At 36.5% G+C, this 25,173-nt stretch overlaps 1 protein-coding gene and 1 long non-coding RNA gene across 5 annotated transcripts in view; one reads left to right on the forward strand and one right to left on the reverse strand.

Annotated features, from left to right (window-relative positions):
• Nucleotides 1–25,173, forward strand: part of LOC137252482 (uncharacterized) — a 613,814-nt gene that overhangs the window by 537,501 nt on the left and 51,140 nt on the right. The gene's annotated exons all lie outside the window — the stretch shown is intronic.
• The window catches only part of Pka-C3 (Protein kinase, cAMP-dependent, catalytic subunit 3), a 133,693-nt gene that overhangs the window by 45,459 nt on the left and 63,061 nt on the right, over nt 1–25,173 (reverse strand). The gene's annotated exons all lie outside the window — the stretch shown is intronic.

Raw genomic sequence — 25,173 nt, forward strand, 5'->3', positions numbered from 1 at the left:
TGAGACACAGTTCTTTTTTTTTTAAGAGGGAACTGTTATCTTTGAAAAGCTCAATGTGATTTTACAGACTTTATGTGTAGAACAAAACATGAGACATAGTTACAGCGTAACCGTGAAATCAATTAGTCGTCTTCATACATATATTTACGTGTAGGTGGATGACGATAACGTCGTAATAGCTTTTACAAAACGCAACTATGACGAAAACTTCAATTTGACTTAGACATTTACATTTTACAATATGAAACAGAACTACAATCAGGAAGGGAAACAGAATAAAGAACGGAAACTGAAACTGAAACCAGAAACAAATCAACAACAGGGAACGGGAACTGAAACATGGCCAGAAACAGAACCACAACAAGGAACAGAAACACATACGGGACCAGGGACAGAACCAGAACAAGGAACAGAAACTGAAACTGAAGCAGGGCTAGAAACAGAACAACAACAGGGAACAGAAGTTGAAACATGGCCAGAAACAGCACCACAACAAGGAATAGAAACAGATGCAGGAGCAGTAACAGAAACAGAACAAGAAATAGAAACAACACCAGAACATAGACCATAGCAAGGTCAGAATCAGGAACTGACAGGCAAAGAACTGAACCAGAAACGGAACCAGAATTAAAAACAGTTCTAAATCAAGTGACAGAACTAGAACAAGTAATAGAACAAAAAGAATAAAGATGTATCAACAGAAAGAGAAGCAGAAACAGGAGGAAGGAACCGAACCAGAGAGGAAACCAGAATCAGAAACAGTTCCAAATCAAGGAACAGAACTAGAACAAGTAACATAGCGAGAACAGGGAAGCTATGTAAACAGAAATGAAACCAGAACTAAAAGCAGAGGAACAGGAACAGGAATAGAAAGAGAAACAGAGATACAGAAACATGAGCATAAACCGAACAGAAACAGAATCAGGACCAAAAATAGAACCAGATCATGTAACGCAAACACAAACCAAACAAAAATAGAAAAAAAAGAATGAGAATAAGAATGAAAGTGGAAGGAAGACAGGGAGATAAATATAGAGCTGGGAAAACTTTGTAAATATATTAAAGAAAAAGTTTGGTCGGAGAAAAAACATGCCCGCTAGTTTATTATAATAATAATTTAGCACGAGCAGAGAAAGGCCGTTCTGTTAAAATTATTTTGACGAGCTCTACAGTTTACAAAAAAAAATATTCTGCAATGTTTTGGTGATACTTGTCCCGTTATTTTTTTCGTGACTTAAAGTTTATGTCAAGCGTGTTTGACCAAATCTGTCGCTCATGGCCGCGGCGCAGTGCTGCTGCCGCTAGGTGTCAACTGCTACATAGGAATATATGCGCCATGCCAATTACTTAGTAGCAGTGTTTTATTACATGTATATACATATGCGTTTAAACTTGGACTATGGCAAAGTGCACAAATTTATCAACGTTTATGGAATTGTTGCGCAAAAATTAGTACTGCTAAATTTCAGTATGAATTATACTTAGCTGCAACTGAAATGTGTCTCTCCATTTTATCTCTACACTATTCTCCACTTCTATGACTGAAAATGTGTGTGTGCCTATGATTCATTGCAAACAACTCAGCTATCGGTTATACACTATGACCAACAGAGGTGTGTGTCTCCGCTTTTAAGCATTATCATTATTATTACTAGGCCTGGAAGCACTGCGACCTTTGTGCAGATGCATGATCTTTCAGCCAAATTTTTTTTTATCTGGAGGCTTTTGATGTATCTAAGACCTCTTCAGGCTTTTTACTGCATATCACATAGATGGGATAGTCTCTGCCAGCCACAGCGACGCTTTCGCAGAGAATGTGAACCAGCTCACAGAAACGACAAATTTGAGTATCGGATAGATTTAACTTACTTCGATGATATCGTAGACCACAGGGTGCCGTATAGTACCCAATGAGAATTCTTAGGTCCACCCTGCTTAGATTAATGAGTTTGGCTGCTACTTTCGTTGCCGGAAGTATAAACAGTTTGGCTTTTCTTTGCCCTAGGCAGCCAATCCAGTGACGTCTGAATTCTTTAGTTTCCCACACACAAGAGGGCTCTGGACTATAGAATGCTGCTATAGCATCCTGCTTTGCTAGGTAATCGGCATGCTTTTAAGCATAACCCGTTTTGTATCGGGTTATTTAACCACTGCCGCGAGTCTTCAATAATTGCCGATAGATAAATGTAAGTGCATATACATATAGAAAAAAACGGCTAGTGTGTCCTTAGCGTTACTCTCGTTCAACACACGTCCAGGCCAGTATAAAAGGCACTTATATCGCGCTCTTTGATTCTAGCTTGATGAACCACCGGTTTAGTTCTGCTACTCAGATTGTCTCACTCATTTTAAGCCAACAAAAAAGGCACTAAAATGAGTTCGCTTGTCTTAAGCAACGTTTGGTCCCAAATTAATTCGAATAGCTTAACTCATATTATATCATTTTAAGGCGCTCGATTATTTTTCAGCCAAGTGCCAATTACACTCTCCCAGTAAAGCTGTTTCGCTGTGTAATTTTTCCAACAGGGTCATCGATTTGTTACACCTAACTGACATACAGCTTCCACTTTTTCATTGTTGTTTTGCTTTTCTTTCGGTTTTGTTTTATTCGTGGCGTGTGAAAAATATTTATTAGCGTCTTTTCTTTTAATTTCAATTTGTAATTTAATACTCATTTGCACATAAAACGCCACACTTTCGTATGCATAACTAATTTTTTGTAAAGACTTAAATATGAGCAAAATGAAATCTGAACAGGAGCACGTAAAACATAAACATATTAAAGAATTAGGGTAAAGAGTGTGACAAAGAGGCCGGGGGAACTTTGGTTGGTTTGTATTTTCATTTACTACGGTTTTTTTCACGGTACTTGCCACAAACGATCATTTACAGTGTAAATTTTACACGAACAGCGGACGCGCTTGGCGGACACGTCAATTATTGGCGACGCTGGTTTTTATTATGATTTTCCAACTTTTGCTATTATTTGTGTGTGGTTTTCTTTATTTTCATAAAAAAAAATGACTTATTTCTAGTCAGAAAATAAAACTGAAGAGGTATTTGAAGGTCTATCTACACTTGTTTTGAAGGAGAGATTTAAAATTTTCCAATAAACTTTTTGGAACGTATCGTTTGTTTAATTAATTTTCGAAAAACAAGCAAAAGTGCAAACATATTTACTATATCTACAGGAGCGATCAGAATAATAGCAGTGGCAATTTTTTTTTAAGTTTGGCCAAGAAAATTCTTTTTTTTTTTATATATATATAAAGAAATAATATTATATATAAAGAAGGAAGTGTTATTATTTTTGTAAATGAAAATATGGAAACCAATTTCGAAAATAATTTCGAAAAATTTCGCAAGTTCGTTGAAATTTTACAAAAATTACGAAATTTTTCTTTAGGTTAGATTCAGTTGAAGTGACTGCCAGTGACATTAGGACCGCCGTGATACCACGAAAAGCCACCATTACCTTTTCTTTTCGAACCATTTAAAGGACCTGATAAAGGCTAATAACTTCTTGATGTCATACTCCACGACCTGGTGCAGATTATCAAGAAAATAAGCTCACTTAAACCACTACCTTGCGCCACTTAGCGCCGGGCAGTTGCAGATGAGATAAACTACCATTGCCTTCTCTTCATCCTCTTTACAACTACTGCAGCAGCGACAGTGATGCACTCCTAACCAACCTATAGGGCTGTGTCCAGTTAGTACTTTTATAAGTGTGAAAATTGCATCCCTACTTAAGGTGTGAACGTGAACTGATCTTTTTGGATCCCATTTTGGTGAGGTTTCTTTCGCCATCCTACACCCTGGTGTTGTCTGTAGCCATCTTCGGTTGGCTTAACAACCACGTTGGATGCGCTCTTTTATCAAAAGCTTGCATGCGTCGGCGGCGGCGGTGCGTGGTGGTATGGTGCTCCGCCTACCACACCGTATATCTTGGGTTCAACTCGCGGGCAAAGCAACATCAACAATTTAGAAACAAGTTTTGTAGGCCCCGTTTCGCCAATTTGTAGGAAACATGAAAAGTAGCACGATGTAAATTGGAAGAGAAGCTCGGCCTACAGTTCCTTCGGAGGCTATCGCGCCTTGCATTTATTTATTTTAGTTTTTTTGCATGTAGAACGGGACATACCTAAACTTTCTTGGTCAGAGAGAATCTGCGTGGTCATACCCTGTCAAGAAAATTTGTCTGGAATACCGTTTCCCTCGATATGTCAGTGCCCCGAGACCCATGTGACATACACACGGTTCTGTTCCATATCTTCAAGAGCTCGCTGACAGTTTAGCGATAGTTCAGAATTGAACGATTAAGAGCCAAGAGATTTTATAAGAGCCTGGCTGTCGCTGAAAATAAAGGCTAATATTGTGTGTCCCTGTTATTACTGCGGCCTCCGTTATGACTAATATTTCTGCCTGGAAGACACTAAAGTGATCGTGTAGTCTAGAGTAAAGTTGGAGATCTAGGTCCCTCGAATAGACTCCTCTTCCAACTTTGCCGTTTAGCCTAGAACCGTCCTATCCGACCGCAGGCAATCATTCTACTGAGAATGTCACCACAAAGCTACTTACCGCAACTGTTGTGGTTGCACAGCGATACGTGCAAGAAGGCAGAGAGTTTTATTTTTCAAGTATGATATGTCCTTTGGTTTTATTTTTCCAATCGTATAACTCTCTTAAACGCAGGGCTGACGTTGCCGCTGTTCGATAACCAGCTAGATCCAATAATAGGATATTAAGAATGATATGAAGGGCTTCGCTAAGCGTTGATCTTAGAGCACTACTTATGCTGATCATACTAGATTTGAGGACTTTACCCAACTAATTTAGGTTTGACGCCTTGCTCAAGACTGGCTACCTGACGTATATTTCATACAGCAGTATAGGTCGGGTAATCGTGGTATAAATACATATATTAAGGGTGAGTCCCAATTTTTTGTTCAATGGCTCCTTTATACTTAGATAGTGCAATGTACGCTTCCTTTTGGCAGTTAATGACTTTCTCCTTCCAGTTCAGCTAGAATTCGGCCTTATCTGTCAGGCTTAGGCGCACACCATTGTCGAAAATCAATACGAATTTTGAGAGACCCCTTACTTGTAACTTGCTACACTACAATTGATTGGGCTACAAAACTGCATACTCAAAAAAATTCAAAGAACTCCAAATAAAAAGTTCGAAATTTTCACAAAACTTTATTTATCCAATTTTCGAATTTTTTCGAAAACGTTTCCTACATTGGTTTGCATAGTTTTAGTTACAAAATTTATGGAAACTTTTTCTTAGATTATCGAAAATGAAAAAAATTAAAATTTGATTGAAGAAATTTTTAAAAAAAAATTCCCACTGCCATTTTTGTGCTCGTTACTGTATATACAATACCTATAAGCATGTGATTTCTTCAAAATATTGCGCGAAAACGGTTTCCGGTGTTTCTTAGCTTTTTTATATAATTTCCTTTTTCGATTTAATTTCACTTTAAATTCATGTAGAAACCAATGTACGCCACATCCTCCTGCCCCAATTGACGCCCATCTCTGTTCATGGCGTTGATGGAAATTCTACAATCTTTTAAATGCAATAAAATTTCAATTTTTCAAAAAAATTTGATAAAATATATTTTATGTATGTTATGTTAAAATCTTTTGTTTTGATATAAACATTTGATTGTGTATTTAATACCCCAACAAACTTTGATTTTTTTTTACTTTTTTTTCTAGTTATTACTTTATTGAATGCAAACAAACGAATCAAAATATTTGATTTTATATTTTTGTGAAATAATTTTTGCTGGCAGATGGTTTAAGTTTTTGCCAACAATCAATTTAAAATAAATTTAAATAAAATAAAATATGAGCAAAAATAAGGTCAATAAAGCAATAATTAAGAGTAGTGTTTTGAAATGTTTCCTTGTTTAATAGTTTAAAGTGGGCAGAGTTTCCATCGAAGGGCTGTATCAGATCTAGAAAAGTCGAAGGGCCATAATTTGCCCTTTTCTATAAAATTCGGTCCTTCAAACAGACTCCCTCCAATACTAAATGGGCGTGTAGTAGTCATCTTGCGTGCATACTTTTAGGCTGAATACTTTGAAAAGCGAAACCATAATGCTGGTGATATATTCTGCAGAGCCATACTTAGGTTTCAGTTTTCTCTTCAAGAATATCAAAAATGAAAGAATATCAATCAAATTCAATCAAAAATAGCTAATCTAGGCAATATGACAGCTTTGTCGCAAATATGTAGGTAAATGATGTAGAATTTTAGGCGCGGTTGCTTTTATATAAGTTTTTATCCCAGAGGAATTGTTTAATTCAATTTTTTGTAGTTCGTGGATTTCTTCAACCTAGTAATTTCTTTAGTATTGTGACGAATATTAGCAACACTAAGGGATAATATAATCCATAAGCCGATACTAAGCAGTGACTTGTATGCACATAAACAAATCAATCATTATGTCTTCACATATGTCCATACAAGCAGCGGAGAGAAACGCACAAACACATGCATATATCTGAGATACTCCCAAAAGTGGGCAATCATCGGTGGAAGTATCACTCACAAATACACGCGCATATGGCTATGCGAAAAGCTATAATAATCGTGCATCGTGTAGTTATAGCTGAGAAATTTATAGCTGGTTAACAAGTAGTAAATTCTAAAAATAGAAACGCCTAGAAGTATGCGAACGAGACATCACAGAGTATAAAAGGAGTTAAAGCTGACTAAGCAGGAATCAGTTTGATTTAAGCACGCTATCTGTCGAGAAGTAGAAGGGTTATTGTGAAAGTAGTCTGATAAAGACCATTTTGCATAAATGAATATGGGAGTTATTTATTCAACAATTTAGCGACACGAACGTTAGTAGAAGGTGTGGAATAAGCGGAGTTTCACTAAATTCGTTACAGTATGATTGCAATTTGATTTCTAGAAATTTGGTTGTGGTCGCTTTGTAGTTATTGTTTTCATGGCAGTTCCTGTATTAAATTAATTCAATAAGAAATTATAATCATTAAATGGTGACTTGACCTGCAAACGTTTTAAAGCATTGTTGTTGTTTGTTTTGCTCTAGCAATAAATATTTCTATACGCTTTAAACTTATTCAGCCACAAAATTAGTGTTTATTTGCTTTTATTGCAAGCAATAAAATCATTTAATAGCAGCAATATTTTTTCAGTTTGCTTTAGTCATTGTACATTAAAATTTGCACCCAAATGCAAAAAGTGCAAAAATGCCATGGTATAGTACAAAACGCACGTTTATACGTATAGGCTGCAGAAAACTAAAACAGTATGCCCTGCCTTTGCTGGTGAATGGCTGTGAGTAATGCCTGCGAACGTTTTCATTTGCCCCACTTTATTGGTTTTAGTAATCAATCCATAGATCCTCTAGAATGTTTATATTGCTATTAAATTTTTATAATTATTAGATTGCATTTGTAACTTATTTGTTTGGCTTTCTGTAATATGACCTGAACATATACTTATACAATTTTGTATTGCAGCTAATTTGGTATTGACGTTAATGTTTGCTAAAGGAAATGACTTTTCAGCTAACAAAAATTTGTATCAATTTAGCGATAGCGGTAAAATGTTGCATCAACGTAGAAAAATATTATATGAGTAGCTGTAAACCTTGAAATACTAATCATATTAGCTCTTTAGTTTGTTAAAAGCAGAGCTGCTCACCTTATACACTTATATTTTTATATATATATTTTTTTTTTTTGCTCTGAAGAATAGGCACAGATACAAATTCACAATTTGAACATAAACAAAATTTTCATAGCCCATATGTGAAGGCATATCCTCACATATAAATTCGATTCATATGAAAGTGTCTGAATTTCATATGAAAGTGCAAAGAAAAAGCACTTCCATATGTACCCAATGCAATTCGGTATGATATTCAAATTTACACTAACAAATTGACAACAAACAATTTTTCAAAAATATTGTAGCACTGAGAAACAATTTAATAAAAAGTGTATACATTGACGGTTGCATCAAAAGTCTTAAAATATTCAAAATAAGTTTTTTTTTTCAGTTTAAAAAATTTTCCGCGTATATATACCTGGGAAACAGAGCTTTGCTCGGCAACGTTTCGTTGTGCTGGCAACGTTTATTTTTTTTAATTTCGAATACATGGCAACCCTAAACGTAAACCCTACTCAAAAATGTCCCTATTGTAATGCGGAGTGAAATACCTTTCGTTTGATACCCATATCGGCATATCTCATGCAATTTCTTTTTCATTTCGAATAGGTCGCAACCCCAAACGGCAACCCTGCTCAAAATTGTCCCTATTGTAATACGCAGTAAAATACCTTTCGTTTGATACCCATATCGGCATATCTCATGCAATTTTTTTTTAATTTCGAATAGGTGGCAACCTTAAATGACAACCCTACTCAAAAATATCCCTATTGTAATGCGGGTGAAATACCTTTCGCTTGATACCCATATCAGCATATCCCATGCAATTTTTTTTTAATTTCGAAGAGGTGGCAACCCTATATGGCAACCCTACTCAAAAATGCCCCTATTGTAATGCGGAGTGAAATACCTTTCGTTTGATACCCATATCGGCATATCTCATGCAATTTTTTTTTAAATTTCGAATAGGTGGCAACCTTAAATGACAACCCTACTCAAAAATGTCCCTAATGTAATGCGGAGTGAAGTACCTTTCGTTTGATACCCATATCGGCATATCACATGCAATTTTTTTTTAAATTTCGAATAGGTGGCAACCTTAAATGACAACCCTATTCAAAAATGTCCCTAATGTAATGCGGAGTGAAGTACCTTTCGTTTGATACCCATATCGGTATATCACATGCAATTTTTTTTTAAATTTCGAATAGGTGGCAACCTTAAATGACAACCCTATTCAAAAATGTCCCTATTGTAATGCGGAGTGAAATACCTTTCGTTTGATACCCATATCGGCATATCTCATACAATTTTTTTTATTTCGAATAGGTGGCAACCTTGTGAAACATTCTGAGTGGCAACACCTAGGTAGAAAGTCTTAGAAGGTGATACATTATCTCTGTGCCAAATTTCTTTTAAATCGGTTGAGCCTTTCCCGAGATCGTTCGGCTATACAAACAAACAAGAATTGCTCGTTTAAAGTTATAAGATAAGATATGTATTGTGATTTGCATTTCAATATAAAAATTTTTGCACAGCACTGGTTAAAGGGGTCAGCTTTTATATGGCTATCATTTGTGCTCTAAAGATTTTACTCAGCGGTGGTAGAGCCCACACGAGTAAATATTTCATGCTCAGTTCTCTTTTAATATAAATAACTTACACATTTGTCTGTCAAATAAATTTAAGGTTTTGTTCTGCACGAAATTTTGTTTACAGAAAAATTCAATTATAAATAACAAGAGGTTTCACTCTCTCCGTGCTCTGCTGCTTTCTACCTCTTTCTCTAGTTGTTCATCCCAGTATCCCTCTACGTCAACACCGTTCCTGTATGCGTATTTTTCTCCGCCTCACTCTTTCTCTATAAGTTCTCCTCTAAATTCACAACTGTCACTATCTCTAGCTCTACATCTGGCGAATATCTCTTTATCAGCAACCCCTAACGATTAACGTTATACTCAACTCATTTCCGCCAATATTTGCAAGATATTTTCTCAGTTTGAACAAAATTGGTAGGTCAATAATACTTTTAAAAGATCTTGTTCTCAGCGCCACCTACTGAACACCACATCCAACTAACCGTAAAACAAAATTTTCTGAAGATGCTGAGATGAAAGCAATCCACATAGTTCATCTTCAAGGCAATATCTCCGGTGAAGATAAAGATATTAAAACAAATCATTTTTTTGTTGAAACCCACATTCATACACAGCTTTAGTGCGCTTGATAGCACAACCCGTGAAATATCCAATTAAAAATATTATAATAAAAGTGATGAATGTTTAATAGCCACGATAGGATTTCCTTTCTACTATACCTATATCTTCATTTTTTTCAGTTTTTGAATTGTTAGCCTCGTCGAGTCAGTGCGGCGATATGCTGCCCTTGATAAATCCCAGGTGTGCAAGCACCTCTTTCACTCCTGTGATTTCAAGAGCCGTCCTAAGTCGTACTTACTTACTATCGGGCATTTCGAACCCCTTCATGGTACGATGCTCCGACACCCAAATCAGGGAAACGCTGAAAACACGCTATCTATACTGCGCTCTACCTACTTCGCTAGCGAAGAAGATGGCTATCCTGTTGCAGGTATTATTTGTTTTCACTAATGTCTTACCTGACGCTTGGATAGCGAAGACCTCATATTGAAACACACTCTCTGAGTTTAGAAGACGCACTGATATGGACCTGGGTGGAAGTGTAGCAAAACCTCCCGCTCTTTCTCCACAAGCCATTTAGATCCTCCCTTGAAAACTGACCTCCCGAAGGGCCCTATCTTTTCAATGCCTCTTGTAGGAAAGAGATCACATAGTTTGTATTTAAAAAAGTCTTATGACATTTGTGAATCGTTTTTGTTTCAATATAGGAGTCATATTAATTGAACAGGATATGGTAGTTCCCGTATCTACGCTCTTGTGATGTGACTAAAATAACCAAATGAAGCGCTTTCAAGGGGTAACCTGCGCAATGTTTAGCTTCTCCAATCCAATTGTCAACCTCACCTAACCGTGGCCAACCTTGTTTCTTTAGCAGGCAAGGCTCTGGCGATGGATTTAGGGCGTAGGTGGCGGAATGGCCCCCGAGTCGTGTATATACCTTTATGGTGCTTGTTATCGGAACGTACGAAGTATATAACCGGCGAAGGACCATCAGCATCGATTGCAATCCCCAAATCCTTCGGTTAGTGTCTTTATCGGTACAACAACAACAGCATGCTTTTCATTGATAAAGGAATCGATTTGTGAAGTATATCATATCTTAGTTAAAGCTTGTGAGGGACAAACTCTTATCGTTCACCGACCGCCTTATACCAAGAAGGTTTTAGAATCGGTCCGAATAACCGCCTTGTACGTCCTTGCAGTGAATTTTAATCACAGACCGCACTTTATGCTCAACTTTTTATTTCACGAATACATAACCCCGTATATAAGCTTAAGGGTCAGAAGCACAGCCAGGTATCGACTTAGTGATGAAAAGTACTCCCAGTCCGCATCCTAATCGTCTACCACTATTATAACCAAAAATTCAATGTGTCAATTCCGTTTGCGCCAAGAGCTTGGAGTCGTTCTTTCTGACATTTTGATAGCTTCAGCTTGTTTAAGTATTTTACTTTGATTAAAAATGTTCATTAATACCCACAAGTATTGGTTATGGTACACTGAAAGAGAAAGACTGGTAAAATCAACCGAAATACGGGTCAATTCAACCGAAATTTCTGTCCATCGCAACAAGATGTTGAATCAACTCGGCACAAATCGCTGAATCGTTATTGACCGTTTTAGTGGTCAAATGAACACAAAAAGTTGTAAATAAATGTAAGGCGCGATAACATCCGAAGAGATTTTAGGCCGAGCTTCTTTCTCTTCCAATTTGCGTCGTGCTCCTCTTGATTTTCCATACAAATTGGCCGGACGGGACCTACATGTTTTATGCCGACTCCGAACGCCATCTGCAAGGCAGATGAGTTTTCACTGAGAGCTTTTCACTCGGAGCGCTTGCCAAACACTGCCGAGGGGAGACCCCGCTTAGAAAAATTTTCTTCTAATTGAAAACCCTTATTTCTAAAATTTTGATTTTGCTTTGCCTGGCGTGCGAACCCAGGGCATACGGTGTGACAAGCGGAGCACGCTACCATCACACCACGGTGGCACTTACTAACTGAACGTCAATTGGGCTACATCAAATATGCTGGCACACATTAAACATTATACAGTTTATTATTTTGTTTTATTAAACACACTTTCACCAAATTTTATAATTTATTTAATTTATAGTTTTGAATTTCGCTTTGCAAATAGAAATGAAAATAGTAGTCACAAAACTGATTCTCAATTCTTTCAGTTGCAGCTCAGCTCATTCTTAATTTCTTCTCTCGCATGTAGTTGCCACACTTGATTGTTTCGAACAAAACTTGTAGTATAAATCTTTGACGTAACATTTTAAAAAGAGAAGAGTTATAGAAAAGTAAAGAATCAAATCGCAGGAAGGCAATTCACCACTGGAGTATCTTTACATGTAATTCGGCAAGTTTAGTTTTCGTGACACTTTAAGTTGAAACGATTCCAAAACAACTCAAACTTTTATGATGTCGGAAACATCAACATTAAAAAAGGATGTTTTTATTATCTTATTAAATTCGTTCCCGTGAGTGAAAATTCGTAAAAACTTGAACAAAATGTTACGAACTTTGGAAAAATTCCTGTTCGTTCAAACAAAACGTTTGCAACAATAGGACGCAATTTTGCACTTCGCTTCGACGAGAAGTTCCAAAATTGTACCCGATAGATAGGTGTCCCGGTATCTCATAATTTTTGCACAGTAAGTTCAAAAAAGGATTTTTTTGTTTTGTATTGATAACTGAAAAACTAGTTTTTTGTTCTTTTCCCATTTTGTGTGTTTTTTCGATTTGATGGTTTTCTTATTTTGGTGTTTTTTTAAACAAGTGGCACCATCGTCATAAATACAAAGTAGAGAGTGCAGTGAGCGTAAAATTCTCTTTGAAATTTGCTCATGTATTCACAGTTGATCGCCGTTGAAATGACCTGTAAGATCAGTTGTGTTAACAGAAAAATCAGTTAGATTGACCAGGAATCTGTAAATTTTATAGAATTTTGTTAAATTAAGAGCGACAATTTCTCTTCTGTTGAAATGACTAAACTAATTTGTTCGTTTGACATAGAACTCGGTCGCATTAACCATATTTCGATCAATTTCAGCGAATCTCCGTTAAGTCAAGAACAACAGAACCGAATTGTTGATTTTACTAGCACCATTTCTTTCAGTGTACGTCAGCTGGAATATTTTTACCAACAGCTCAACAAAATGTATTAGAATCAGAAAGCGTTAGGTATCTGGGAGCCACAGCAAGAAGACGCACTAACCTAGCGTCATTCAGCCTTGAACATCTTACGTGTAACTCGCAAAAATTAATGGTTTTATCGAGTCTTCCTCTACAGTCCTAGTCTAGATCTGCCATATTTAGTAAAAGCAAAGGCGCTTTATGCGACCTAAAGTCGTTCTTGTACCCAAGATTGCCTATTATTCAGAGTAGCAGGGTTCAAGTTCTTCCAATAGAATTTCGAAGCTTTTTGCAACAATTGGGCCATTCGGTTGGATATAATGAGATCAGGAAAATCAACGATGCCATGAAAGAGATAATATGAGCTTCGGGATATTGATATACTAGAGTAAAGCAAATTCTAAAAGTGAAATAAGTCATTTTGCGCGCATTCTTAACTGAAAGTCCTGATTCGGGGTATATCGAGACCTTGACTCATGAGTCAAAATTTTTAAATACCAAGCAAAAACTTCAAAGAAGTAAATATGGAAAAAAACAAACTGAAACTGATCCGTATTATGGCATTAAATCTTTTTTTATTTCGATCGGCTTCTGCATTTTTTTTTTTAATCCGAAAGCAACAAGCAAAAGTCTCACAAGCGACAAGAAGAGTTCAAGTACAGCGGTTTATGTTGTGAAATTTCTTTTTAACAGCACAATGAATACAATTTAATTTAATGCAACAATATGCTGTGGTAGAGCTACAGGCAATTGAATTTTTTATTGCCACTTTCTTTCGTAGAAGTTTAAAAGATGAGCACGTTGCTGTTGTCTTTTTTAGTTTCTTCTTTACCATTATTTTATTAGCAATCTTTTTGCGAAGTTTGCTTCATTTTTTTCTTGCAACGCGACAATACCGAAGAAAGTTGTCGATATTATGTAAAATATGCTGAAAGTATTGCCGCAACTTGTGGCCACTTTTGTGCACGTCTTTACTACTAAAAAACAACAACAACAACAACAAAATAGCAAACATTCACCATTGACCAGTTAACAGCAGCAGCAGCAGCATCATGCAGATCAACAGAAACGCGCGAGACAAGTTATTCCGCCCCGAGCCCGACAGCTATTTAATATGGCAGATGCAACAAAGCTGGTTGCTGTTTTATTTACACATTTAATTTTATTGTTGCCGGCGGCTACTATTTTCTTTTATGGCTTGCTACGGTCAAACTAGTTTGCGTTTTGTGCTTCAACCACTCTTCCAAACTTCGCACGCCGCTCCATCGCATGTGTTCCACCAGTTTGTTGGCGGCGCAAGCAACTAGTACAATTGTTGTTATTGTGTGATGTAAACAAATAAAAACTAGTAAGGACGGGACTGACTTCATACCTTTCATGAATGGGGCTGAGCAGTAATCTTATCCCATTCGTAATCTCCAAATAATGCGCTGTATAAGATAAGAAATATATAGTGAACAGATGTACATACCTAAACGATTTTAAGGTAAATATAAAAAATGGCAAAAAACCCCCTTATCTGAACGATCGGTTGTATGGGATATATATTATATATAGCTCCGATAGAAATGATTTTTACAGGAAATCTTTTACGATATATTAGAATATATATCACCAAGTTTCACGTTTTTATATTGGAAATTAAGGGAGAAATGGCAAAAATCTTTCTATCTGAACGATCGGTTGTATGGGATATATATGAAGGGCTTCGAACCAAAAGGATGTAAGTAACATCGACGTTGAATTGAGATGATTAAGGTTAATGTAAATTACTTATTGTAAATTCTAGGTAAATGCGTTTGAAATGATTCCTGTCTAAATGAATTCAGGTTAGTCAACTAATTCAAAGGATGTTTACTGCAGATGGAAAATAACTGTAAATTTCCAAAACTTATTGCAAAAATTTCCAAAAATTATTGCAATAAAATTTCCAACGTTAATTGCTCGGCCAAAAGAACATGTAGAATTTTTTCGAGTATGCAGTCTTGTAGCCCGTTTAATTTTAGTATAATAAAGTGCTAAACTTAAGTCCGTAGGAAGTCTTGCTGATTTTTGGCAATTTTTTTCTGGATCCAAGCGCACTTAGACCCTTTTGGCTCCAAAAATTGTTGCAATAAAATTTCGAACGTTGAATGCTCGGCCAAAATAACATTTAAAATTTTTTCGAGTGTGCAATTTTGTAGCCCGTTTAATTTTAGTATAATAAAGTGCTAAACTTAAGTTCTTAGAATGTATCGCTGATCTTTGGCATTTTTTTTTCTTACGAGGATAAGGACTTTTTTCCATATAAAAAAAATTACGTTAAAAACTTCCTATGGGGTATAAGAAAAAATCAAGAAAAAATTGCCAAAAATTAGGGAAATTTTCTACAAAACTAAGATTAACTTACTTACTGGCTTCAAAACTGCTTACTCAAAGGAGTTCTAAAAATCTTGAGAAAAAAGTTGAAAATTCGGCAAATTTTCGCGAAAATGGCATACATTAGGCATAGTGACATTATATTATGTATTTACAGAAAATATACAACGTACAGTTGCAGTTCAGCAAAAATTTCGCTATTTTTAACAGTTTCATTTTATTTTATTTTGTCACTGCTATGCGATGATATATTTTCATGTAAGTGTGCTTTTACATTAGTCAAGTATTGAACCCAAGTCTACGGCACAGACGAGAGAGGGGAGAGGCTTCTTCACCTCTTTCAAATCAGCGAGACTTCCTACGAACTTAAGTTTAGCACTTTATTATACTAAAATTAAACGGGCTACAAAACTGCGTACTTGAAAAAATTCTGCATGTTCTTTTGGCCGAGCACTTAATTTTATTGCTTGGAGGAGCGCACTTAGATCTTTTTGGCTCCAATCATTAATGCAATAAAATTTAGTACGTTTTTGGCCTGGCAAATATATGGCACTAAAATGTCCTAAATGGCTTGGATCGCATTGTCAACAAATAGACACTATATTAAATATACAAATATGGGTATAACTCAATTTTAGAAAAAATGTCACTTAGATACTTTTGGTTCTGAGCCCTTCATATTATATATAGCTCCGATCGAAATGATTTTTTCATGAAATCTTCTATGATATTTTAAAATAAATATCACCAAGTTTAACGTTTTTATATTGAAAATTAAGGGAGAAATGGCCAAAAATCTTTCTATCTGAACGATCGGTTGTATGGGATATATACTATATATAGCCCCGATTAAAGTGATTTTTTCAGAAAATCTTCTATGGTATATTAAAATCACCGTGTTTAACGTTTATACTTTCTAAATTGCGGCAGGAATGACCAAAATCGTCTTATCTGAACAATCGGTTGTATGGGAGATATATGTTATAGTGGTCCGATCCTACCGGATCCGACAAATGTCTAATATAATACAAAAATACAACCTTGTGCCAAATTTCATTGAGATATCTCAAAATTCGAGGGACTAGTTTGCGTTCAAACAGACAGACGGACGGACAGACGGACGGACGGACAGACGGACGGAAGGACAGAGGGACATGGCTATATCAACTCAGTTCGTCGCCCTGATCAATTCGGTATACTTAATGGTGAGTTTATCTTCTATATTTCTCAACGTTACAAACATCGGACCAAAGTTAATATACCATTTCATGATCATGAAAGGTATAATAGTTGCAAATAATCACAACAGACAACATGTTTTTCTACATTTGGTTTAAACGCCTCCCAGACGGCCAATCGTTTAACTGGTCGCCAACTCCAGATGTTCAATGCACGTCAATCGCTATCAATCAATATAATTTATGAATCTCTTTAAACATTTGAAAGTATTTAATATATATTGGCAATTGAACTTATGCTCTTATACTGTAAATTACAAATAATTAGCTAAAATGCTTTTTACGAGGGTAGCCTCCAAAGAAGCAATATTATTTGTTTTTACCAGGATGCTTTTAAATTGTGAAATTTAATTAGCGTAATTTCCGACATTTGCCTTGAGTAGGCTTTTAGTTTCCCGAATCGCTTCCACTTTTTGGGTTACATAGTCGTGACCTCATGCGAGAATTTCGAGAAGGAGCCTAAGATGTGCGTATAGATGTGACATGTTGTTGTTGCAGTTGTATTAAGGATAAAAACACTCCCCGAAGGTTTTGTGCAGTGTTACCGATGTTGATGGTCCTTTGCCGAATATAGATCCGGTATGTTCCGGTAACAAAGCAGCATTAAGGTACTAGCCCGACCTTCTGGGGAACGATTAATATTACCACATTAAACCTTCTAGACCATACCGCCCCCACCCCCTACTTCCATGAGGAACTCGTGGTCGCTAGAGCCTCGCCTGCTAAATATATGTATGATACATTCAGTGAGGTTGAGGTGAGGTTGACAATTGGGTTACGGAATCTGTGAAGGTATAAAGCTTTGTATTGCGCTTATAAACCTCTTGAATCCCTGCCAAGGGCAGCGCTTAATTTGAATGTCAAGAAGCTCGCGAGCCTTACGAGTATTTCGCGTGAAACCACTCCCAATTTCTTTAGTCTCGAAATTATCGCTGGTGTTCGAGCAAAAATCGTAAGCTCTATTCGTAATACTGAAACTTACTTCAAACACGTCTTATATCAACATAAATTCAGTTCTGAGCGTTCTTGGAAAAATTTTGAAAAAGGCGTTTTCGAACCAAAAACCGATTGGTTAATAATCCACTTAACCCACACTTGGTATTTTTGTTAGTGTTGACATTTGTATTGACAATAATACTCGTTATCACCTCCATGGAGAAGTACGCACAGATGTTGCTGCCGTGCAGGCGCGAAAAAATTCTATCCGACGCTGGCAACAGCAATGGAGCTGCATTGCTGCAGGCAAGTGGACCAGGGAACTGATTCGCGAGCTGGAGCCATGGCTAGAGCGGCCACATGGAGAGGTCGACTTCTACATGACACAGTTTTTAAGTGGCCACGGCTACTTCCGGGAATATCTTCACAGGATGGGCAAGGTTGAAAATCCGAATTACTTATACTGTAGGCTCATAGACGACGCACGCCACATCTTTTTCGAATGCGATCACTTCACACAGCAACGGAGAAGACTAAGGCAGTGTCATACATAAAATTACCTGCGGAAGTGACAGATGGGACATGGTCAGCAGAGATGCAGGGAATATTCTCCTCGCTAAACGGCCAGATGGTTGCTTAGCCTAATAACGTGATAGTAGCCAAAGAGCTCACGTAGCGTGCTTCCGTACCCGAAGTTATGCTAAACGCGATCCTAGGTGCGGAAAATGCACAGGCCGCAGGAAGTTACGTTTTAGTGGAACGAAGAAAAAAGGGAGTCCTACACTCGGAGAGGCTCGCTGCTACAGATAGTAGCATCGAGGCTTAATAACCCGGTTAGTGCACAAAGCATTTCCCCCATCGACGTCACACAAAAAAAAAAAAAAACACTCGTATTCAGAGTGCACTCAATCGGTTCTTTATCTACAAATACTGCTTTCATATTCTAGTATTTGTATTAGCAATATTCGTACTAGCACTATTTGTAGTCGTATTTAGAAGTATTCGTACTATGGTCCCGTGCCAGAGCTTCGAAAGAGATGTTGCCACAATTGAGCCGGAGGGTTGGTGTCATGGTGCAGAAATGGCAGAACATACTATACATGTGCATACGGATGGCTGTAAATTAACGGAAGTGGTCGAGTTTGGTGTTTATGGTGTCGATTCAGAAATAAGTAGATCCTACTAGCTGTCGGATAACTGCAGCGTCTTTTAGGCGAAAAGTATAGCCGTGAAAAAAAAGCAGTCGCGCCAATATATTGTAACGATTTATGATAATTATGCACCTTCTGCTAACGATGGAATCGCAGAACTGTCCAATATTCAGTATTTCAAAATGGTCTTTATTTACACTACTTTGGAAGTAGTACTTCACAACTACAATTATACTTCACTAATAGCGTGTTTAAATCAAACTGATTAGTAATTCCTCAGCTAGCGCAGCTTTTATACTCTCAGTTATCCTCGTTCACCTATTTCTCAAAAGGTCTAGACTTTTCACGAACATGACTTCTGGACCAGTTGTATGTCATACTTGGTTATTTAGCTATATACGAGTACAAGTAATTACTAACAGCATGGTGCAGTTCGAAATGCTAATATTCGCCACAATATATATTGATAGTCAGGCGGCGATTAAGGCAATAATCTCACAAGCACTGGAGCGACGTTGCTTACGACGAACCATATATCAATACTGGGTTCCCGGTCATAAAGGGATAGAAGGTAACGATCGTGCGATAGGAGACGTCCCAATGCATTTGTGAGATATCAAAAGGAGACAGGCGTTGCATATCATCCAACAAGCAGGAAAGGCGCGGGGCTGCAAAATTTCTAAGATCATTTGCAGATCCTACGACGTTGGGCTCACAATGTTGCTTATATCTCTAAAGAGATATGGGTCTCACTATGGGAATATAAACTTTTAACTTAGGCCTCGGCAGTAACAGCAGATGTAGGAAATGCGACAGCGACGCAGAGAATGTGAAGCAGCGTTTCATCCTCCAGCTCACAGAAACGAAAAATTTGAGTATCGGATAGATTTAGCTTACTTAAGTGATATCGTAGACCACAGTGTCCCGTATAGTACCCATTGAGAGTTTGTAGGTCCTCCCTGCTTAGATTAATGAGTTTGGCGAATACTTTCGTTGCCAGTTGTAAAAACAGTTTTGCCTGTCTTTGCCCTAGGGCGGTCAATGGGGGTATGGTTTCCCTGGTGTATGCTTTTGTAAGTCCGCAAAAGGGCTGCTGTTGCATCCTATTTTGCTAGATAATCTGCATGTTTATTTCCTACATGTCTCAGGTGTCCGGGAACTCATCCTAACAAAACCTTGTTGTTGGCTCCTAGGTCATTAAGGATTTCAATGCAGGTATCCATTAGCTTAAATGTAATTGTGTATGATTGCAAGGTCCCCAGGGCCGCCTGACTGTCCGACATGCTGGATATACAACAATTTACAGCTAACTTATAGTTTCGCTAAGAAAGCTCGTAAAATATATCTTATTACTTTAAACGGGCAATTCTTGTTTGCTTGTATACCCGAACGATCTCGGGAACGGCTCAACCGTTTTAAATGAAATGTGGCACAGAGATAATGTATCACCTTCTAAGACTTTCTACCTAGGTGTTGCCACTCAGAATGTTTCACAAGGTTGCCACCTATTCCAAATTTAAAAAAAAATGCATGAGATATGCCGATATGGGTATCAAACGAAAGGTATTTCACTCCGCATTACAATAGGGACATTCTTGAGTATGGCTGCCATTTAGGGTTGCCACCTTTTCGAAATTAAAACAAAATTGCATGAGATATGCCGATATGGGTATCAAACGAAAGGTATTTCACTCCGAATTACAATAGGGACATTTTTGAGCCGGGTTGCCATTTAGGGTTGCATGAGATATGCCGATATGGGTATCAAACGAAAGGTATTTCACTCCGCATTACAATAGGAACATTTTTGAGTAGGGTTGCCATTTAGGGTTGCCACCTTTTCGAAATTAAAACAAAATTGCATGGGATATGCCGATATGGGTATCAAATGATAGGTATTTCACTCCGCATTACAATAGGGACATTTTTGAGGAGGGTTGCCATTTAGGGTAGTCACCTATTCGAAATTAAAAAAAAATTGCATGAGATATGCCGATATTGGTATCAAACGAAAGGTATTTCACTCCGCATTACAACAGGGACACTTTTGAGTAGGGTTGCCATTTAGGGTTGCCACCTATTCGAAATTAAAAAAAATTGCATGAGATATGCCGATATGGGTATCAAACGAAAGGTATTTCACTCCGCATTACAATAGGGACATTTTTGAGTAGGGTTGCCATTTAGGGTTGGGTAGTTAGACGAAATAGTACTCTACTTACTCATATTCTATTAAAGCTTTAAAGGAGAACATTAAAGTTAAAAATCTTCGTAAAAAAATCTTACACATGATTCGACTTAATTTTAAATAATTTTCTTTTAAATGAGTAATTGCAATTTCTCACAGATTACTATTAGAAAGATTTCTCAGCACATCGAAACGTTGTCGAGCAAAGCTCGGTCGCCCAGGTACTACATATTATATATATATATAAAATATATTTAAAAAATTTAAAATTTCTGCAATGCAATATTATTTTATACAATTTTACACTTTCCCTCGGTTAGTCTTCTATTTTGACATTACAAACATTCCGTCCTTCGAGGTCTGTCAATATACTCAATGTATTTATGTATGCATTAAAAAGGAAAAGTGTCAGTAAAATATTCAAATCTTTTAATTTTTACATCGTCATTGAGTTTAAACATGACAGCTACAATATGTAAACTGTAAATATTTTGAAATTACATTGTAATATATAAGTAAAGATAGGAGTATTATCGATTTTGGTCGCTTGATTTTCCATTGAATTCTTTTCCACCTTTGCTTTACCTCAGCAACAAAATATTCGTGGATATTAGTGGAGGAACTTATAACGATATTAATTGAATTGACTACATTGCAATTTATAACCACAAATATTTAGCTCATTAGGTTTCTAAAACTTGTGGTTTGATGGGCAAACCGTAGCTTCGCAGATCTTAATTGGCAGATTTTATGTATGTACCACAGGTATTCAATTTAATATCAAATGACTAGGTAGCTCTAGCAGATCTAGAATTTAAGTTTGGGAGCGCTATGTGTTCTGTAACCTTAACAAAACTACCAGAACCAATTTTTCCTGACCGGCAAGAGTTCAGATCTGTAGAAAACTCTAGAGTTAACCAGATCTTAGCTGTACCACAATCGCGATTTGGTATTTCTAATGTAAATTAGAGCTTTTATTGCTGTTGGGAGATTTGTTTTGACAGATATCAACGCAACAACGTAAAATTTGTCTATCATTAAATATCCCATAGCGTTAAATTTTATTCCGAGTTGTTTAGAGAATGTTTTCTGCTGTGATGCATTTAAAGCAGAGACCCATTTTAATAGTTATTTTCTTTTTTGAGTCGAAAAATTCCGGCTCAAGAAGCTGTGTTAGGCGAAAGTTTATGGATTTTGATACCCGTATCATTTGCATGATGAATCATGCATCCTTTTATTTCTCAAACTTATTTCGTTTCCTGATAAAAGTCCGAAATACATTTTTTCTGGAGGACTTTTATTATAAAGGGAATAACAGTTTGGGCCCCTACTTTAAAGTACTCCATATACCTCTTTGTAAACGTGGAGCTGTGGTGAGTATGCCGTCAAGCAATTCAGTTTATCACGGATAAAAATGGCTTTCTCGGAGCGATTTGTTTAGTCTAAATTTTTTCGGTTTTGCACAGTGATTATTTTTTATTTTCAAATGTTTTCTCACTATTTCTGGGATCGTTTTGTGGGATTTATTGCCAAAATCCAATTCTGGACTATTTCGGGATTACTTTAGAAAAATGTTTGAGAGAATTTTGGAATCATCTTGGGATCATTCCGGAACCATTCCGGGGCCATTTCGCAATATTTTCGGGATTATATTAGCGACTATTTCGGAATCATTTCGAGTTTTATTTTGTATCATTTTGGCAGGGTTTGAAGAAATTCATTTATGATTAACTGTTATTGTTATCGGATTGTTAACTTCATGTTATTGGTTTGTTATCGACTTGTTATTCATAACAACTGTTATCAAAGAAATATCGGATTATTATAAAAACGTGATTGTTGAGTTATCGATGCGGTATCGGTTTGCTATGGAAAAGTTATTTGTGTGTGAACGATTTGTTTCTCATTATTTAGGCGTTCTTACAGCCTTAGCTATGTAGTTGTATATCTAGAAGCAATTCGAGCATGCAATTTTTACTCGTCTAGGCATTCCTTCAGCTTTCAACCATATTTTATCTAGCATATCAAATTTTTTTCATCTTAACTTTTATAAACATCTGGAAAAAAGAAAATTTGATGATATCCATAAAAAATAGACTAAAAAGTCATGCAAAGGCGTTAGTTTTTGAATTCCTTTTGCGTTACTTTGGCGCTGCGTTGACTCGAGAAAAATACCGAGTTGCTCCGGTACATAGAACCGACTGACTTTGGAAGCGAAGTGTGTGTTCAAAGTCAGCGCAACATGAGCGCCAAAACGACGAAAAAGTTGAATGTGTTTGAGCCTTTAAAAGCTGAAAGAAATTATGTATCCACCTTATGGCTGATATAATCGAATAAAGAACAGTATGTGACGTTTGAAGTTTAAATTTAAATTTTAAATCATATCAGAAGTGAGGTAGACGTTACTGTCACTCAAAAAAAATATGCTGAGAAATAAGTCTCCCAAGATCTTGACATAGAAACAGTGCAGAAGCCATCCCTGTAGTTTAGGTACGCGAAGTACGCAAAAAAAAATATGCTAAAGCGCAAAATATTGTGAAATGTATCTACTTTGTATGCATACATATAAGCGATTAAAGATGGTAAAACCGGTTGCCTGTTCATTGGCAAATTTTACGGTCAAACATATTGTGACGAATATGAGTGACACTAAGTGATACTCACATCCCTAGTCTGATGCTAAGTAAATAAAGTCACAACAACAATAAAGCAGACAGTCTCTTGTATCTACATAATCGATTCAATCATTATGTCTACACATATATACGTACACGCAGCTGAGAAGCAACGCACGACCACATGCATATATCTGAAATACTCCCGAAAGTATGCAATGAGAGAAGCTGTAAAATCGTGCAATTGTAGTTACAGCTGAGAAATTTGATAGCTGATGGCCAACTAGTAGATTCTGGAAATGGAAGCGCCTAGAAGATGCGAACGAGGAAATCAGAGAGTATAAAAAGCAACAACAGTCGAGGCGCAAAAATTCAGTTTCGATTAAGCACGCTATCTGTCGGGCAATAGTAGAGTTATTTATTGTGAAGTATTTGAATAAAGGCCATTTTGCATTATTAAATATTGGAGTTATTTATTCAACAGTTTAGTGATTCGAACTTAGCAGACGGTTGCAAATAAGAGGATTTGCAGTAAATTCGTTACAATATTGATTGAATATTTAGGTAAATATCATTAGAATTGAACAAAAATATTTACAAAAATTCAAGAAATTCGCAATTTCACAAACGCGTTGGACAACATTTTAGCCCACATGCATCGCGCCATTGGGGGTAATTATCTACATATTAAGAACATACTTATGTATGTATCCTAAAAATATACATTCATATGAATGGTTGACGCCAATAAGTTGCACTATCGCCTATTTTAAATGCCATATTTATTATTATGATTTATTTATTTTTCTCACCACCACTGAAGTGTGAGAAGACAAAATTATAGTCGTCACAACGTCTGGTTTCTACGCTGAACGATAAAAAAATAATGACACTTTTTAGTGAACGTTAAAGCAACTCATTAAAACAAAGCAATTTGTGAAAAGGTGGTTTATGACTCAAAAAATTTTTCCACTTTTATTCTGGTTTCGATAGTTTTCGAGACGCTCTTTACGTGGTGAAAACTAGAAAATCCTAACTTGCTTAGAAGTGTACTAAAAATGTAGAGAAAGAAGAGGACAAATGAAAGACGATGAAGCCTTTTGTCCCTTCGATGCTACTTTGGTGGCTGGTGAAGCATCCTCAGATTTTTTGATAGCATTTTTTTCGATGGCAATGGAGCCAAAATATCGGTCAGGCACTGGTTTGTGCTTTGCCTTTTGGGCATGACTGTTCATAATGCAAAAGAAAAACTACTAAGAAACTGAAGAAATGCATTGCTTATCTTTAACAGCTGTTTCTCGCAATTTCTTTTTTGAGTCATAAGCCACCTTTTCATAGGCCGGGTCACATATACTGAAATTTGTTTGTATATTTATATAAACACATGTACTTACAACACTTATAACTGCATACGCTACGCTGTGTTTTGAGAAGAAACATGTAATTTTACGCTAATAACCGCAAATCTTGGCAACATATTTGGTATTACAAAAGCGCTAACCACAAATACTAAGAAACTTGTACTCATTTTATTGAAGTTTTTTCGATAATAAGTTGATAACATATTGATAGCTTTTTGATAACAAATCTATATTTTCTTAGATAACTTTCCGATAACAAATCAATAACTTTTCGATACCAGATCCATGACCTTTTATACCATAACTTTTCGATAAGTGATCATTATTTTTGTTTTGTAGCATATCCATAAATTTTCCATAAATAATC

Source organism: Eurosta solidaginis, chromosome 5, assembly GCF_040869045.1.
Source record: "Eurosta solidaginis isolate ZX-2024a chromosome 5, ASM4086904v1, whole genome shotgun sequence".
NCBI classification, from domain to species: Eukaryota; Metazoa; Arthropoda; class Insecta; order Diptera; family Tephritidae; genus Eurosta; species Eurosta solidaginis.